Source organism: Mizuhopecten yessoensis, unplaced genomic scaffold, assembly GCF_002113885.1.
Source record: "Mizuhopecten yessoensis strain PY_sf001 unplaced genomic scaffold, ASM211388v2 scaffold11123, whole genome shotgun sequence".
Taxonomy (NCBI): Eukaryota; Metazoa; Mollusca; class Bivalvia; order Pectinida; family Pectinidae; genus Mizuhopecten; species Mizuhopecten yessoensis.
The window spans coordinates 552,403-571,093 of NW_018408891.1; the positions used below are offsets into that span (position 1 = coordinate 552,403).

The window sequence follows — 18,691 nt, forward strand, 5'->3', positions numbered from 1 at the left end:
TATTTATCACCATAATTAGGCTTACACTTTATCACCAGTGCACAACCGTAGACAGAGTGACATTTTTATCACCATAATTAGGTCACCAGTATATCTCCGTAGAAGTACTATTATATAACCAGGCTTACAGTTTGTCACCAGTGCGTCACTGTATACGTAGTAAAATGTATCTGTAACACGGCTAACGCTTTGTCACCAGTGCGACACTTTACACATATTCAAACATATATCAGTATAATTAGGCTCACGTTTTGCCATCGTTGCATCACTGTAGACATAGTGAAAAAGTTTACACTATAAATGGGCGTACATTTTGTCGCCAGTGCATCATCTTGCAGGTCTTCTGATGCCACGGTAAACAAAAGGAAATTTGAATTCGGGAATAGATGGAAGTTCTCAAAGACAACGAGATTTGTGGCTCCTGTGGGAGTGATATCGGAACTCTCGACGACACAATTAGGCGAGCAGATTATATCGGCGTGCTAAACCGGATATCGGTCATTTTCCCATAATTACTTTCGATTTTTTAAATGGATTCTGTAGATTACTTTTTGCTATTTTCCTTTCGTGGCTCCATGTATATGCATAATAACTATTGAATTCATAATAACAACACTTAGTCTTTATTTAGCTTGAAGATAAGAATATTTCACAGTAACACATGTTGTCTCTCGTCCCGTTAATGCATTGCACTTAAAATTGGACATGTTTTTAACTTTGATTAAATCCACGCTTATTGCCTGTTTGCGTCTTTTTATGCTGCACTGATGTAGGTCACTTGGTTGTAAGCTTCTTGTCAGTGAATACAGAACAAAGAAGACACACAGATCACCGGGAAGGCTAAACTAAAGAATAAATATATTTTGATATGACAGAAAAAGACAAACTATGCGATAGGATAAAGATCACTGAGAAGGCCAAACTAAATGATAGAAATATTTTGGTATGGTAGAGAAGGCCATGCTAAACGATAAGGTTTTTGAAATTGTGATCAGATTAAATTTTGTACGTGAATAATCATAGCACATATTACTTAATCTCTAATAAGGCCAAAATATGCAATATGACAACAAAAAACACGTCACGAAAGAATTAAACAAATTATTATAATATATAAGGTAAGTATTCAAAATAAACAAATAAAAAATGATATTATGTCATCGATCTAATGGTAATTATTTATAACTTTTTTTCGATATTTCGTTACATGTCAAGCATCAAGTCCTATAATTTCAACATGTATTTCTTAGTAATGCACTGTTACTGCTAGGATTTAGTTTTGTACTACATTATTAATCCATTATGCAGTTCCATTTTTATCCGTTCACAACATTGTACAAAAAAACCCGTATGAGCATGTTTGCACCATGCAAGTACATTCTGTATCATCGTACGCGCTGAAGCAGGTTAACTCAGGTACAAACATGCAAATCCAATAAAGTCGATGGAATCCCACCGGAGCAGATATATACACAGATAAGATGTGTAGATAAGATGTATTGGTAAGATAAATAGGGAAATAATTTCAAAATGACTTCTCCATCCCGTGGTAATTTATAAAGCCACCAAGGACAGGTCCCAGGTAAAAGATTCGTACACTCTATATCTGGGTTATCTCAATCATCTATTTGATAAAATAAATGTAATCGCACATCTCAAGGATCCAGATGTTCAACGATCCATAATCACAGCAAGATGTATACCTATCAATGTTTCACGTGACGTCATTCTGGGCCATAGTTTTACCTATAATGGCATCGAGCTCCAACTATGCATGCATGTTAATACAAATAATCCGTACCTGTTTTTAATTTATAATCATGTATTATTAAAGGAAACCAACAAAATCCTCTACACTGTAGAAATGTAAAAAAAAAAAAAACACATATAGAAAGAGGAACTCCATCAAAGGAAATAAACTTACTTAATATTACAACCGAAAGATCAAAACGCTATCCCTGAGTCAGTTGTATTGTAGGTTTTAGACCTGCATTAACGGCGTATACGTACTGATGACGTATGTTATAACGGACGTTGTAAGTAACATAATCCGTTTGATACAATGTATATTCGAACCTAATTCATTTAGATCTGTGTCCCAGTTATTATGTGAAAAGGTCCCAGTATTAATGTAAATATTTATAAAAATGTGTATATTCTAGAAAGTCTTCAACGTTGGAAAGAGTTGCAGTGCCGTCGTGTTAGTGCGCGCCGATTTAACTCCCGGCATTGGCAAAAACAACGTGTGTCTGTACTCAACAAATCTTAAAGAAATAGTTTTTTTCTCCTTTTTTTAACGTGTTCTTGTCTATATGAAATTCGATGCGTATTTTGTATGCAAAATAAGAATAAACGCACCGATATTTGAAGATAAAGGTTTGAAACGCAATCATGGTTAAACCATTACAACAAGTACTTACAACCAAAATGAAATAACTCAAATGACTGGACCGGAACACGGGGTAGAATGGTAGCAGCAATACAATGAACCCGGAACCGGATTCAGGAATACGGATATATATTTACCCTGTATAAAGTTCTTTTACGCGATGATTCATGAGAAAATAAATAGCATGAGAAATATCTGTAGTCGATACATCACGAGATTATGTTGACCCATCCTGCTAAATTGATTTGACAATAAACTACATTTTTTTTTTTTACATATTAATGTATTTAAATAATGCTAATTACAACTCAAGTTTTAATAAGTGACTCGTATGCCCTTTGTTTGTTTTATTAAATGACTTGGACCACCGTCTGTATAAATTTAAAATATCTCTAATGACAGAGAGTGCCAAAGAATACATTTAACAATGTACTTTAAAAGAAGAAGCAAGAAAATAATGCAAATGGCACTGCTAATTTGGGACTGGTGTAATCAATAATTATCATGGAATGTTTCCAATACTGATTCTCTGTGAATCAAACGCCAACATTTTACATGGAGGACGCTAGTTATCCTACACACACAGATATCTGTCTGGCTCAGGTACCAAGACCCTAATTAGCCTTGAACGCTACTAAGACGAGTACGTTGTAACGTTACCGGCAATCACTGATATATGTAATTGGTACTGTATAAAAGTAGGTTATCACATACTTTACGACAAAATGCCATGCTTCTGAAGGGGGGGAAATGCAGCTGAAACCAATGATTTGATATACAGTATCCTATTTTTTGTCCGCATGATCTGTGCTTTTTAGTTAATTAAACAGCGCGTGTTTTACACGGCACCACGATTCACAGTATCCATACGAGGTTTTGCTACCTGAGTAATTTTCGTAAAAATCTTTCTATCAAATCAAAAGTAAAATACTTAAATTATGAAATTTTCCATCCAAATATATAAGACTTTCTGCTTTTGTTTGTGTCATAAATTAAAATCCTTACGAGTGAGTAATTTGAAACGAAATTACGGAAATAATTACCGGTGGAAATAAAATACTGGTACATTGTACAATACATGTACTATACGGGCATATCGACGCCATAGTATTAAAAACGTTGACATTGACAATTACGATTTTTTACTTTAAATTCTAAAAAGACGATTTTAAAGAATAAAAAGGTCGTACATTTGAAGTCCAGTATTATCTTCTTAATATAAAAAGTGTATTTTAAGACCTTTGATAAACTATTGAAGTATACAGCAGTTTATCTAAATATTAGAAAACTTGTAAACGTCTCTACAAACGTTTACATTATCTTTTTGTTACTTGTTCGTGGAAATAACAAAATGTACATTCAGAGTTATGTGATTCCGTAAGCTGAAAAGTTAGAATAATTTACTTTTAACTCCGTCTCGGTTAACATACACTTTTCAGGTTAATATAATCACATATTCACCTCAATAAACGTATATAGTTGATTACTATTTATGCCAGTAAATAGCCCAGAACTTGTTCTAGATTCAAGTTCTCCTTTAGTTTGTTTTGTGATTTTGTGTTTTCCGCGTGTAGTGTCAATAGCGAATTCTAACATCTCGTGAAAAAAATATTTCAAACGACTGCTGTTTCTTCCACGTGATGGAATCCTTATAAACACGTGTTTCCGATAAGAGGCATCAATATCTTAATGATTATTAAACACAGTACTTGTAATCCTTCCACGCGCGTCAAAGACACTCAGAATAATGTTCGCGTTCTTCTGGAGTACATATATCCTCGGACCCAGGATTCTAATAACCAAGCACTCTTACTTTCATTTAGGGGCGTATCAACTGAATTAGGGAGTTAATGAACTATACTCTTCAATGTAGATACATGATACTAGGGTAAAGGTCTGCTGTCCATCAATGGAAGGATATCCTGATCATTGCCATCACTGCTAGGGACCTCGCACTGATGGTAAAGTAGGGTACAATCACCGTACGGGACCTCTTACTGATGATAAATTAGGACACAATCACCGTACGGGACCTCTTACTGGTGATAAAGTAGGACACAATCACCGTACGGGACCTCGTACTGATGGTAAATTAGGACACAATCACCGCACGAAACTTCGTACTGGTGGTAAGGTAGGACAGTCATCGTACGGAACCTCGTACTGATGGTAAATTAGGACACAAATCACCGTACGGGACCTCGTACTGATGGTAAATATGGACACAAATCACCGTACGGCACCTCGTACTGATGGTAAATTAGGACACAGTCATCGTACGGAACCTCGTACTGATGGTAAATTAGGACACAAATCACCATACGGGACCTCGTACTGATGGTAAATGAGGACACAGTCATCGTACGGGACCTCGTACTGATTGTAAATTAGGACACAAATCACCGCACGAAACTTCGTACTGATGGTAAGGTAGGACACAATCACCGTGCGGGACCTCGTACTGGTGGTAAAGCAGGGTACAATCACCACACGGTACCTCGTACTGATGATAAATTAAGGTACAATAACCGCATTGGACCTCTAACTGGCGGTACATTCGGACATAATTACTATATGGGACGTCGCATTGGTTGTAAATTGGCAAAATCACCGTATTATTGGATCTTTGGAATGTCAAGACTGGAATATTGAGCATGCAGCCGAAAAATAAATACGCCTTCGGTTGTAAAACAAAAAGGACATGGTACCCCGTAGTACAGTGTAACTTTAACCGTGGAAACACAAGCCTGTGGTCTAAGACTTTGAATTCCTGGTCTAATGATCCGGAAACGACTCCGTGGCTCTAAACAGTGATTCCGTGTTATGTCCCACCTGTTGTAGGTGTAATTATAAAATGACGCGTGTTTCACGGCGGCCCTGACTCGGTTGTATACTATTTCAAGCGAGAAAATAAAATAAACATAATCGTAGTCTTTGAAGTGTTTGCAACAGATGGACACATAACTACCTTGTTGATTGACAAAGGATCAAACGTTCCCATAACACTGGAAAACTGATGGCAAATTGAAATTTGGTGCTCCAGAATATTACACCTATCAACGTATGTGACACTTGTCATAGTCTGGTCCCTCAAATCGATGAAATTGTTTCTGTTGCGAGCTAACTAAGCTTTATCATTTAATGATAATTATGAAACAAATTGTATCAGTTTATATTTAGTTGACCCGAATAGAAGCACACGGGTGATCTTAATATGGGAGGAAACCGCGGAGTACTACATGTAGAAGAACACCAACATGGCCAGGCAGATGGCCCCAATAAACTGGATACATGTACTACATATGTAGCCCCTTTTTTGTTGTAAGGAACTGACCGACTGCATTCCTTTACTGGGTTATCTCCCCTTTGCTTGGAATTTTGGAATTTAGAATCAGACGGCCAAGGGACCAAAACTATAAAAGTATCATTCGTTTTTCTTTATAAATGTAAGATTCAAAAGACATACTCACGTGACGCCCCACTAAACAAGTACTTTAACATTGTCGTCTTTGTAAACGACGATGGCGATATTCATTACGCCCATCCTACCACAGTATATGAGATCGAAAATTGTTAACAAAACGACATAGTACGAATCTTAAAATATTTTATCTACGGTATAACTTTGCTGCAAAAATATTTATTACTTAGCATACTATTGGGTATAGTGGCGCATGCGCACAAATCATGTCCTTGACATCTTTTCGTTGATACAATATGGCGTGTAGGTTGGCCTCGTGTTTTTTTCTTCTTGTGAAATAAACACAGCTAACAATACACAGAAACACACAAACAATGATACCATTACTGTCACAATTACCGAGTAAAGAGAATATTAGACAATTTATTGTCTCCTACTCAAGTACTTAAATACTAGCGGAGATAAAAGAGCGTCTGTACTATAGCTGGGAGTATTAATTATGACGAGCCTCTTTACATTTCTCCGCGAAATGTGATGAGTTTAAAGACAGCATTCCCAGGTATACAAAACTAAATCGTATATCATTGTAATGGCAGCCGATGTAATTCGGTTCGGCCTTGACCTTCCCCGATGTCTGTTTCATCTCTACGTTGTGTATACTACAGAAATGATTTATCCATTAGGAATTATTTTTACGTAATTACGACAGACATTTTTCAAATTAAAAGCTGCATTTCTCGTTTTAATACGCTGTCTATGTACGTCATAGCGACTAGGGCAATTAAACCATGAAATGATGCCGTAATCCTCACAGATTTGGCGTTTAGGTCGTCGCTGTGAAGGTACAATCTTAATAATGAGTTTTTACACGATCAGGTGTGTCGGCAGGTGTGTCTAGTCGTTAGCGATATATACTGATTTTGAGAGCACTTCACAGGAAGATAGAATAGATAGATCTAAATGGGTCAGAGTCAAGTTCATATGACACTACAAGACACTATGATTTCGCATTAGGTACAATTTTTAACCACACTATACGGTATGACACTTAATATCATACGACATTACGATGGAACTTAACGACGTGCCACTAAGTACATTGTACGTGTACTATAAGTCAATACGATTTATAGCACGAAGTACTTCCGACACTAGTTCACCTGTTGTCAGTAACACGTGACCATGTGGAATACCTTGTACTGTGCTGGGTGCCTTTTGTATGGTTTTTCAGTGAAGTAGTACTATAAAGTCGGCATCAGAACCGCGCTATCGCAAGAAGGCAAACACACCCACTTACTCTGTCACCAGCACAACCTCACCCATACACAACACAAACAAAGGGTATTTTCAGCTATCGGTACTTAATCAGAAACATCCTTTTACAGCAATAAATAAGCTTTAACATACACACTGGTGTCTATGGTGTCTATTTCACAGTCGTAAAATGATTTTTTTTTGTGATTAATTGGGTATATATGGAATCAGATTTAGATATTTTTATGTATCTAGTTTATATGGTCCCCATTATAGAGGTTATATTTTGTTCTGTTTGCATTTTTTTCTGTTTTTTTTTTTTCTGTTTTGCTTTCAATGACCAGCTTCATATGGACTAATATTTAGATATGTATTCAAGTATATGTACATATTTACCTTTGCTCTGTATACTTCCATTGCAGGCCTTTTTGTTTGATTTGTTTTTAATGAACCAGATATGTATGGAATGATGTGTATATGTAACTATGTATCGTGGCATATGGCCCGCGGATTGCTGAGGATTAGAAAGATGATGCTATCTCAATGTGTCCTATTACTTGCATGTAGAGGTCAGGATTTATTTTGATTGCATATCAAATATCTAACATAGCATTTTGTGTTTGTGTATTTTTAAAAAAAATATTTTGTAAGAAGGGGCTTAATATTGAACGCAGCGATTTGATATATAAGAAGCAGGAATTGGGGGAAGGGAAGATGGCGTCTAAAATATAAGTCGAACGTTTTCGAAAATCACAAGGGGGTATTGTATTTACAAAAGTCGAGTAACTGCGACCAGCAGGTTTATCTTCCCGGGCCTCCGTTTACAAACTAACTCTGTTGTGAACTGATAAAGTAAAGTAAATCATAAAACACGGTAAGTACACGATCTGTACGATAAAACAAGCGTAGGAATAACACGTATTGTTGAGGAAGACGGACGATCAACACCGGACCACCTAACACACTTTTCAGCACAGGGATATGGCACATGCTACACCGTGTAATCCTGGAGATACACACCCACGCCATAGAATATGTACACTTTTTTTTAAAAACATTTTCAAATTTATCTATTATTATCCAAAGCCCAATGATTAAATGTGTACACTTTAAAAAGACATATTACAAATTAAGATTTTTAATAGGTACACAATACATATATTTCCACCAAAAGTACTGCACATACTGTGACAATCTGAACACTCTTCCGTTTCACAGCAACTAGTCTACTACAGTCATAAATGTATAACATTAACGCGAACGGCATTTTTCGTTGAAACTAAAGCAGGTGATAATTCACATACTTATATATGCATACATTAGCTTTGCCTCTCGCACGTGCCCCCCCCCCCCCCCCCGAAACCTTTTTACATATACTAGCGCTTAAATCAATACACTGTAACAGGGAGAAGGGATTACTCCAACGGGCCGGGATAGGACCCCCGGGGTCAGCACAATAATATCCGCATACCGCATGTGTACGACACGTGCTTTTGATCACGTGTGTCTCAGTATTTTATAAGATAATACGTACAAATGTAGTTATGAACAAGGATCTTCATCACCTACAGTTACTTACCGAACATAGAACGGCTTCTTTTTCTAATTCAGAAACCCTCTAATCGTATGAAAACCCCGCTCCTCGATTACCTCGAATGGCCAACATTGACAGTCAACCTTTGGATTGTAGCAAGAGTAATGTAATGGAATTAAGCATTCCTCTAAGGCTTCACAGCGAATTACCCGAAACCTTACTAATAGTTGTTTGACATTACACACAAGGTTTAGCGTTTCCAAAGCGCTCCAAGTATGGGATCTGTACTATTAACTTACTTATATCACACACGGCTTCAATGTGACCAAACGTGGCAGGCATAGGTCTAGCTCTACCAACATGTCATGTTTAGGTCTAGCGATATGAAACAGGTCATGTATAGCAATTCTTGTGTGTCCTGACATCCTCGCCTACAACGTATACCAAATACCAATGCCTACATGAAACCCTGCAGTTACTTATATATGTATCATTTACTTAAAAATTCCTCAGATTAATTTAGATCAACGAACTGTACATGTGAAACATCATCTAACCTAGATATGTGAACCATCAACAAACTGTACATGTGAACCATCAACGAAGCTAGACATGTGAAACATCATCTTACCTAGATATGTGAACCATCAACAAACTGTACATGTGTGAACCATTACAAATGTAACAAACCTAGACATGTGAACCATCAACGACTTCTACATGGTCAACCATCAACGATATACAATGTTTTGTATATAGGAGTACTAAGTAGTACTTCTGGTATTGAGTGAAATCCTTAACTGTTTTGACACGTTTCCTATTACCTGCTAACATAATTAAAACAAAGAAATGATAACCTTAATCACGTGAATTGTAAATGTAGAACTTAAACAGGTCCTTACTGTTCCTTTAATTCATGTATGCAGGTAAAATACAGATAAGGAGTTAAGAAGAATCCTAATAGAAATGGTATCAAATACCAGAACAGCAAACTGTCTCATTGCAGTAGACATGACCCTATAGCTAGCGAGTACGATTGACTTTGTTCAACACAAGCATTGGCCTACATGATGAGGTGTCTTACTTACCTGCATATACATCTTCATAACATGCATTGTAGCATGTTCGTGTGCTTTCTGTGGGGCAGTAAAAACCTCCTATCCATCAATATAGGTATAACACACGATCATAAAGCTAACACTGACACGCACAGCGATAAAACCCGTGTAACTTAAGGCACAATAATTCGGTATACCTCGGGTGTGATTGACATAACATCCATTTCGAGGAATAAACGACTCTGTAGCTTTGAACACTCGTACACCCTCCCCTTACAAAGTAGGTATACGTATCCGACCCGATCTGTGCTCCCAATGTCCTATGTGAGCGACCTCCGCCCACTCACAGATTATAACTTAATTCCGTCCGTTCTCACACAGTGAGGTTCGGAAACTTAGAGTAACTTACTCCCACCTACAGAAAACTACTTCCACTTTTTTTTTAAATGCGCCCGTTGACGAAAGGGACGTCCGCGCACTTCAAGAAAACCACGCCCACTTTACGCGTATCTCCGTTAATACTAGTTCCACCAGGAATGTATAATTGTCTGTCCGTTATTTCAGTGACGTCCACAGTCAAATAATACCACTTCCACTCCATATGTACTTCCGTTCCTTTAGTGACGTCCGCTCAGTATAAGAATACCACTCAGTCGCTGCATGTATGTCCGTTCTTACAGCTACGTCCGTGTACTCACAGAATGACAATGGCGATGTATAAATGTACGTTCGTTTCTACAGAGCGACATCAATAATTCACAGAATACCACTCAACTGTATACATGTACGTCCGTTCTTTCGGATATGTCCGCGCAGTCTAAGAATACCAGTTCCGACGGAGATGTATAACCTGTACTACAGAAGCGATTGCCAGCTTAGTAATAAGTGTAACATTTTTACACAAACCACTAGACACATATGAATACTGAAAAAGAACGTGCCAACAAGCAGATGTCCATTTCTTCACCGACCGTGTCACTCACCCGGCAGCCTGTAGAACTTACAAGAGTAGGGTTACACCGTAGGTATCGGGGTAATTGATTACAATACCTACACATTGTACATTTATGACGTGTACATTGTACAGCAGGAATGTAACGGGACATTTGTTTGAAAGCATAGTTTGGTCATCGTATGTAAATGAAAGTACATATCATATTTCAACTATATTAGTTATAAACCAATACAACAGTATTTCCTACCTAAATAATGCAGCAAAACACAAAAACCATCCACTTTAGAATGCTATAAAGCCCAGTTGATAATTCTATATCTTAATGAAATATCAGATTCATGTACATGTATCTATCATTGTGAGAAAATAAAACGAAAAATAATTTATTTCTGATGCAATTGATTTGGTACTTAACCATAAATTGATTTGACTCATATGTTTTTAGTAAAGTGTCCACCAGGAATCATACCACAGCAAAAACGATGAATATGAGTACAGTGTGATCAGCCTCTTCGCCTGACATGAATACTTCACAGCACACCGGATAGATGCACACCTAGGAATTCTTACTGGGGCGATACCGCCTGTTTTCAGGCAATGACAAACACAATCCTTTATTTCATACTGTGATGATATAAGATGTTGCAACACCCTAGTATCCAGAACTGGAGGGTTTTCTGGAACCCATCGATGATTACCCTCTAATCAAATCAACTTATTTTGTGGCTTTTTGTACATATGTAAATATCCTGTTTATTATATGTTACCACTGATAAGTCGCAAGACTTAAAGTTACTAAAGAACAAGAACAACCAAATCAACTTATTGAAACAAAAATAAAGTTTGTTTGTTTGTATAATCGTCTTCGCCACCAACCAGGTCAGAAGGAGACAGACGCCTAAGGAAACACAACCGAAAATGGGCGCAGTAGATCAATTCTGTCTTGTGTACTGTCCTCTAAGCAGAGAGCCTGCAGAGGAGACAAGATTGGGTTCCAAACATTTAAGCGCCGTCTTATAGGCTGTGATAACCCGATATCATTTTTTTTGTAATCGACGCCGGTTTGTCCACCACTGTTTGTTCTGTTTGCGGGCAGTAAATCAAACTTTGAATATTTAACATGGTATTAATACAGTGCAATGGTTCATTTTACAAATGATACTGTCGACAGAAACCAATAAGATGTAAAAGTTTATCGTTAAAAAAAGCTCCAGAATCAACCAACTATAAGCCGAGTAACTTCTAGACGGTACTATCGGTAAAGCCGAGTAACTTCTAGACGGTACTATCGGTAAAGCCGAGTAACTTCTAGACGGTACTATCGGTAAAGCACGTGTAAATGGTGGTCAGCGCCTAGTGTTGTAATTCGTCTAGTCTGGTTGTTGTTTCCGCTTAGCGGGATGTAACGGACGCTCCAAGTGGGCATTTAATGGTCCCCCACAGGTTCACATCTACACACGTGTTGTTTAATTAGAATATGTACGGTCTAAATGGCTGCCGGAACAGACTCGTTTACCGACACCCAGTAGGCTAGGGCCGCGTAAGTTACTTCTATTAATGGACAGGGGCTGTGATAGATCATACTTAGGTAAAATCGTAAGTCGATTTGATAGCCAACTTACTGCTATTTTTGATGTTCACAAAGTAAGGTTAAACGTTATATAATATCATCATGATGGCCCCGAGAACATGCACGTTCACAGTACTTACATGTAGCTGTATAGTCAAACAAGAGTATTAAGATCCCGTGAGAACACGTGCGTTCACAATTCTAATGCTAGTACAATAAATAGAGGTCCCCCAAAAGGTAGTGATTGGTTATAATGTTTATCTTACTCGAGTTAATTAATTTTCACATTGTAAATGAAACATGAGGTTTACCAAGTATATTTTACAATCTGAAACACAACGCTCAAATATTACGGTATATTTAGAGATAACGACGTGTGACCCTTTGGAATACATAATTCCTATTTCCAATCGGGGAAACTATAGCCATGGACTATGACGTTACAACGGAAGATGGCGTCGCAAAGCATTGTTACTTGACGTCAGACTTATAGAAGACTGACCACTGAAATGACGCCCAGGGTGTTACCCACAAGTGTGTTACCAAAAATGTTTACCAACTCCTAGCAGGTTTTTCCAATGAGTTTTGAGTGATGAAACATGTAGTGGTTGCGGGAGAAATGAGGTTTTCTTGCAAATTCTAATACGTTATAATATCATACAAGGATGAAAAATGTCTAAATGACTGTTTAAATATCTCAAGATGTTCTTCTCATGGCTAACTTAATGTTGTATCAAAACATATTATATATTCATTAGCGAAGTGATTTAATAAACATTTAATTAAGGATACACTTATATATAGATATGTTTTCTTACCATAATTCCGTAAATTTAGATAAATTTAAATAAAGGATATATACAAAATAAATTAACGAAATAGTTCTTTATTTTCAACAGCTATAGTACTGGTGGTTATCATTTTGTCTGATGCAATTTGAAACTAAAATCTCAATAGTCGAGTTGGTAGAAGAAATTGAAAAAAATATAGAAAAAAAAAATCAATACTCATGAATTTGTCAAACAACTTTGCACATAGAAACCTATTTCGATATGTAAGCATACCAGTCGATTGTTACAACTACCAAGCATGTACCATGTACACTATCCGGGGCAATGTTGAAGCAAACAAAATCGAACCACACCTAAATTATAGTTGGTGGCTAGTGTCATGCAAAGCAAATATAATTCGCCATTCAATCAAGGTTCCGCACCTATCTTGCCATGTTCTTTATATAATCAATAACTTATATATATGAAAGTAGACATGATCTGGTCAGAGACCTTTACATTGACCATTGTCTCTTTTTCTCTCTCTATTAGGTACAACGCACAGGGACATGTCACATTTGAACGTCACTGTAAAGTACTTTATATATGTGTGTGTCCTTGTGGTACCAAAGGCTGAGCCTGAACGCTGGCTATAGTTGCTATGATTGAACCTTGACGAACATAAGACGTTTTAGAACCTTTGTTTCCGTTGATCATATCACCTCTAAAACGTGAAATATTAGTCTCAAAGACCAGGATACGGTTACACATACCAACAGTATTACATGTAAGTTATCATGTCCCTGTGTTTGGTGCTAGTGTCTTTGAAGAACCAATCACAGGGACATGAAAATTAGTTGTATGTATGTATGTTTGCACCAATCCGAATATTCAGGGAGTCTTATGTTTGACGTTTCATGGGTTTAAATTAACAATCTGCAAAATATGTTCTATATGAACATTTTGATGGTGAGCGGGCATGATGTCATTTACCGCTTAAACGTATGTTGATGACGTTCCGCCTTGACAGGTTCAGACAGATACACTCATTCATTGATTCCCAGCCCCTGTGGTACCGATCACACTCGGCATGGTTTAAAAAGACAACCATTGGAGAAGTTATGACACATAAACAGAGCTTACAGTGTACAAACTAATACATAATTAATTATAAACAGAAGTAAACATGTGGTACAGATACGCGGGGAAAATATCGTGATTTAATAAATTATTAATTTCCTTCTGTTAGATGACTAATGTATATGCTCTGAAGTGAAAATAAAAGTGTAGCTCTGAACAGCAACTAAGCTATCAAAGACAGTACACGTCACTTATAATAAACAAAGTACGTACACAACCACACTGCAATAGTACACGTACTATCAGTATAGAGCTGTAAACGGATACGGAAGGCATCCTCTCACATAAATACTCATTACTGAACCCGCATGTAATACTACAAACGTAACTGAAACAAACGCTGAAACATTCCAGCACACACGGGAGTAGTATCACAAGGCTTTCAATTACAAGGACAGCCACTGTACCTTAACAACCGCCGTGGATGTCCCAGACCACGTCAGGCCGTACTGTAGTACTTGTAATACAGTTTGATATATACCTACCTTACATCTCCAATGAAGCCGTCGCTAGACTGTGTTGTATTCTAATTTACGAACCGGCTATATACGCACGTGGTTTTCTATTTATAGAATTAACACTGTTGCAGTCTCAACCCTCGCGTCATCTAACCACTGTATAGGAGCTACAACTGATGGACTGCCTGAAACAAACCCTATCACAAAAACAAACTGTCACACCTTAGGAACCCGTAGCAGGGATTAACGGTTTTCTTTAGAACTGTCTCGTAGCTATAGGCTAGTCAATAAGACGTTACCGCTTTAGACAGTTAGGCAGTGTTCAAGTATATCACGCCGCGGGAACTAAGTGCAGTAGCCAGAATAGACGCTACTATACTGAAGACAGATAGACAGTAAACATATATTTCACACTGTAGGAACTTCTAGCAAGAAATACCACTTGAGACAGTAAGGCAGTGAAAATGAACTTCGCCCCCCACCCCACCCCGAACACCATGTCACCTAGTTTATTTACATAACTTGTCATGCGGAGCTAATTTCATTTTCCCTGATGATTGTGACTTTGTGTAACAACAAAAATCATTGTAAATGTTTTGGTTAAAGGTTTTACCGGTATTTTAATGTTAAACCAAGGATCTAGTGACATTGATGAACAAAATAAACAACTTCACATAAAGTGTCCTTTCGTAATATGCTTTGTTGTTATAACAAATCCCTTCTTACATAACATAACATACTGTTATGAAGTGGCACATCATCTAAAGGTCATTTCAGTCACTTAATTTAGCCTTAACCTAACCTACGGGAATCTTTCCTGTGGTACGGGAACCCTTCCTGTAGTACGGGAACCCTTCCTGTGGTACGGGAATCCTTCTTGTGGGACGGAAATCCTTCCTGTAGTACGGGAATCTTTCCTGTGGTACGAGAATCCTTCCTGTGGTACGGGAATTCTTCCTGTGGTACGGGAATCCTCCCTTTGGTACGGGAATCCTTCCTGTGGGACGGGAATCCTTTCTGTGGTACGGGAATCCTTCCTGTGGTACGGAAATCCTTCCTGTGGTACGGGAATATTTCCTGTGGAACGGGAATCTTTCCTGTGTTACGAGAATCCTTCCTGTAGTACGGGAATATTTCCTGTGGAACGGGAATCTTTCCTGTGTTTCGAGAATCCTTCCTATGGTACGGGAATCCTTTCTGTGGTACGAGAACCCTACCTTGGGTACGGGAAGCCTTCCTGTGGGACGGGAACCTTCCTGTGGTACGGGAATCCTTCCTTTTGTACGGGAATCCTTCCTGTGGTACGGGAATCATTCATGTAGTACGGGAATCTTTCCTGTGTTACGAGAATCCTTCCTGTGGTACGGGAATATTTCCTGTGGAACGGGAATCTTTCCTGTGTTTCGAGAATCCTTCCTATGGTACGGGAATCCTTTCTGTGGTACGAGAATACTACATTTGGTACGGGAATCCTTTCTGTGGTACGGGAATATTACCTTTGGTACGGGAATATTTCCTGTGGTACGGGAATCCTTCCTGTGGTACGGAAATCCTTCCTGTGGTACGGGAATATTTCCTGTGGAACGGGAATCTTTCCTGTGTTACGAGAATCCTTCCTGTGGTACGGGAATATTTCCTGTGGAACGGGAATCTTTCCTGTGTTACGAGAATCCTTCCTGTGGTACGGGAATATTTCCTGTGGAACGGGAATCTTTCCTGTGTTACGAGAATCCTTCCTGTGGTACGGGAATCCTTTCTGTGGTACGAGAATCCTACCTTTGGTACGGGAATCCTTCCTGTGGGACGGGAATCTTTCCTGTAGTACGGTAATCCTTCCTGTGGTACGGGAATCATTCCTGTGGTACGGGAATCCTTCCTGTGGTACGGGGATCTTTCCTGTGGTACGGTAATCCTTCCTGTGGTACGGGAATCATTCCTGTGGTACGGGAATCATTCCTGTGGTACGGGAATCCTTCCTGTGGTACGGTAATCCTTCCTGTGGTACGGGAATCATTCCTGTGGTACGGGAATCATTCCTGTGGTACGGGAATCCTTCCTGTGGTACGGTAATCCTTCCTGTGGTACGGGAATCATTCCTGTGGTACGGGAATCCTTCCTGTGGTACGGAAATCCTTCCTGTGGTACGGGAATATTTCCTGTGGAACGGGAATCTTTCCTGTGTTACGAGAATCCTTCCTGTGGTACGGGAATATTTCCTGTGGAACGGGAATCTTTCCTGTGTTACGAGAATCCTTCCTGTGGTACGGGAATCCTTTCTGTGGTACGAGAATCCTACATTTGGTACGGGAATCCTTTCTGTGGTACGGGAATATTACCTTTGGTACGGGAATATTTCCTGTGGTACGGGAATCCTTCCTGTGGTACGGGAATCCTTCCTGTGGTACGGGAATCCTTCCTATGGAACGGGAATCCTTCCTGTGTTACGGGAATCCTTCCTGTGTTACGGGAATCCTTCCTGTGGTACGGGAATCTTTCCTTTGGTACGGGAATCTTTCGTGTGGTACAGGAATCCTTAATATCCAACTAGTCAATATATTTCACTACGTGCGATCTCCTATGCTGTGATTATTTTAATATCGATAAACAAAAGTTAGTCAATAACCATCAACGCGTGTGAGCTCCTCGACTGTGGTAATTTTACTATCAATTTTATGATGAATGTGCGTAAGGCTCTCTTTGAAATAAACCGGATCAGAGTGTGTCCTCACACTGTTGGGGTTCAAACGATATTGTGGTAGAGTGAAACCTGGGTTTATAGTAATTACGATCCCAAATGAGACATATCTCCCGCCTTTGGACTATTGATATTTAAGAGCAGTTTAGGAGCACTATACCAAATATCTATATCGTAATAAGACAAGACAAGTTGAGTTTCTTCTCATGTTTTTCTTTCTTCTTTTTTTTCAGCTTTCATCACTTCGGTTTCTGTTTTTGCTTTTTTTTGTGTTTTGACACTTGCTTTGGTGAACCAAATGTACAGGGCTTTTATATGTTTAGCCTTTTTTTGTGCTGAGATCTTATAAAATAGATAAAACAGGTGAAAGCAACAATGTGCACCTCCTCGAAATTCCTAGGGTTAACGCTCAATAAAGTTCCTTGTACCTATGGAATATGTCATGACGAAATCGAAGGCTCCGTACGCGCCACCTAGTGGAGGATATACGTAGACTAATTCGATCCATTCAAACAAATCACGCGGCAGCGTAACGATACAATTAACCGGCTTTGGAGTCGGGTGTTACTCCTCTGTAATCTTCAAAAGATAGGTATCAGTCGAGCCACTGGTCAAGTATTTTTACCCGAAACCAATCAAATAGCGATACAGCCTGCCTTCGATTTTGTCATGACATATTCCAGGGTGCAGAGTGTGGTGAGCGAAACCAGGACCTGTATTCATTAAACCGTTCTCATGTTCAACAATGGATTTTGCGCTGGTTTGTTGGTTGGTTGGTTGAACGGTTTATCGCCCCTAACTCTTATTTTGCACTCAAAACAACTGTCTTATAACTTACTTCAACCATGGGACCAGGTCAAAAGGTCAAGTGTATATATTAAAACGGCATTCGACTTAAGACTCTTCAAAATGCTTCTACGTTATTAACAAAATGTTACTTTTTATTAATTTATCATCGAAACAAGAAATTGGGCTTGAGCACAGACTATCAGTTTGAGCATGAGATCACTTTTGTGATACGGACCCAGGTGGTGCGATACTTCGCAGTGTTGTTTCTACTTCCAATGATACTAACAAGTTTGATAAACGAACAGTGTGATATACAATGTATGTGTCTTGTGTTTGAATATAAAAATGATGCGGTTTGTATTTGTATACGCGATCAACAATATTCGGAAAATGTATACAATTAAGCAGAGGGGTAAGAACATGTGAGCGATGAATTACCGCAACCATGGAAACAGCGGACTACTGACCATACAGACGATGGACGATGTCCGCTTACTTTTGTGTCATGATGATGTGACTACCCGAGACAATATCATTTTCCTGTCGAAGACACAAGATATACGTAACACGGAGCTAATAGATAAGTGGGCGGTATTTTATTGAGTGATACTAAAATGAACACAAATACTGTATTACATACAATGCGGGATGTTCTTAC

At 38.5% G+C, this 18,691-nt stretch overlaps 1 protein-coding gene across 2 annotated transcripts in view; it reads right to left on the minus strand.

Moving 5' to 3' along the window:
• Positions 1 to 18,691, minus strand: part of LOC110466184 (two pore potassium channel protein sup-9-like) — a 127,063-nt gene that overhangs the window by 70,187 nt on the left and 38,185 nt on the right. The window contains exon 1 of one of the 2 annotated variants that reach the window (XM_021522543.1): positions 14,577 to 14,600. The exons of the other annotated variant lie outside the window; for it this stretch is intronic. The gene's annotated coding sequence lies outside the window, so the exon portion shown is untranslated. Of the gene's footprint in view, positions 1 to 14,576; positions 14,601 to 18,691 lie in introns of those variants that run through there. 2 annotated transcript variants of the gene reach the window in all.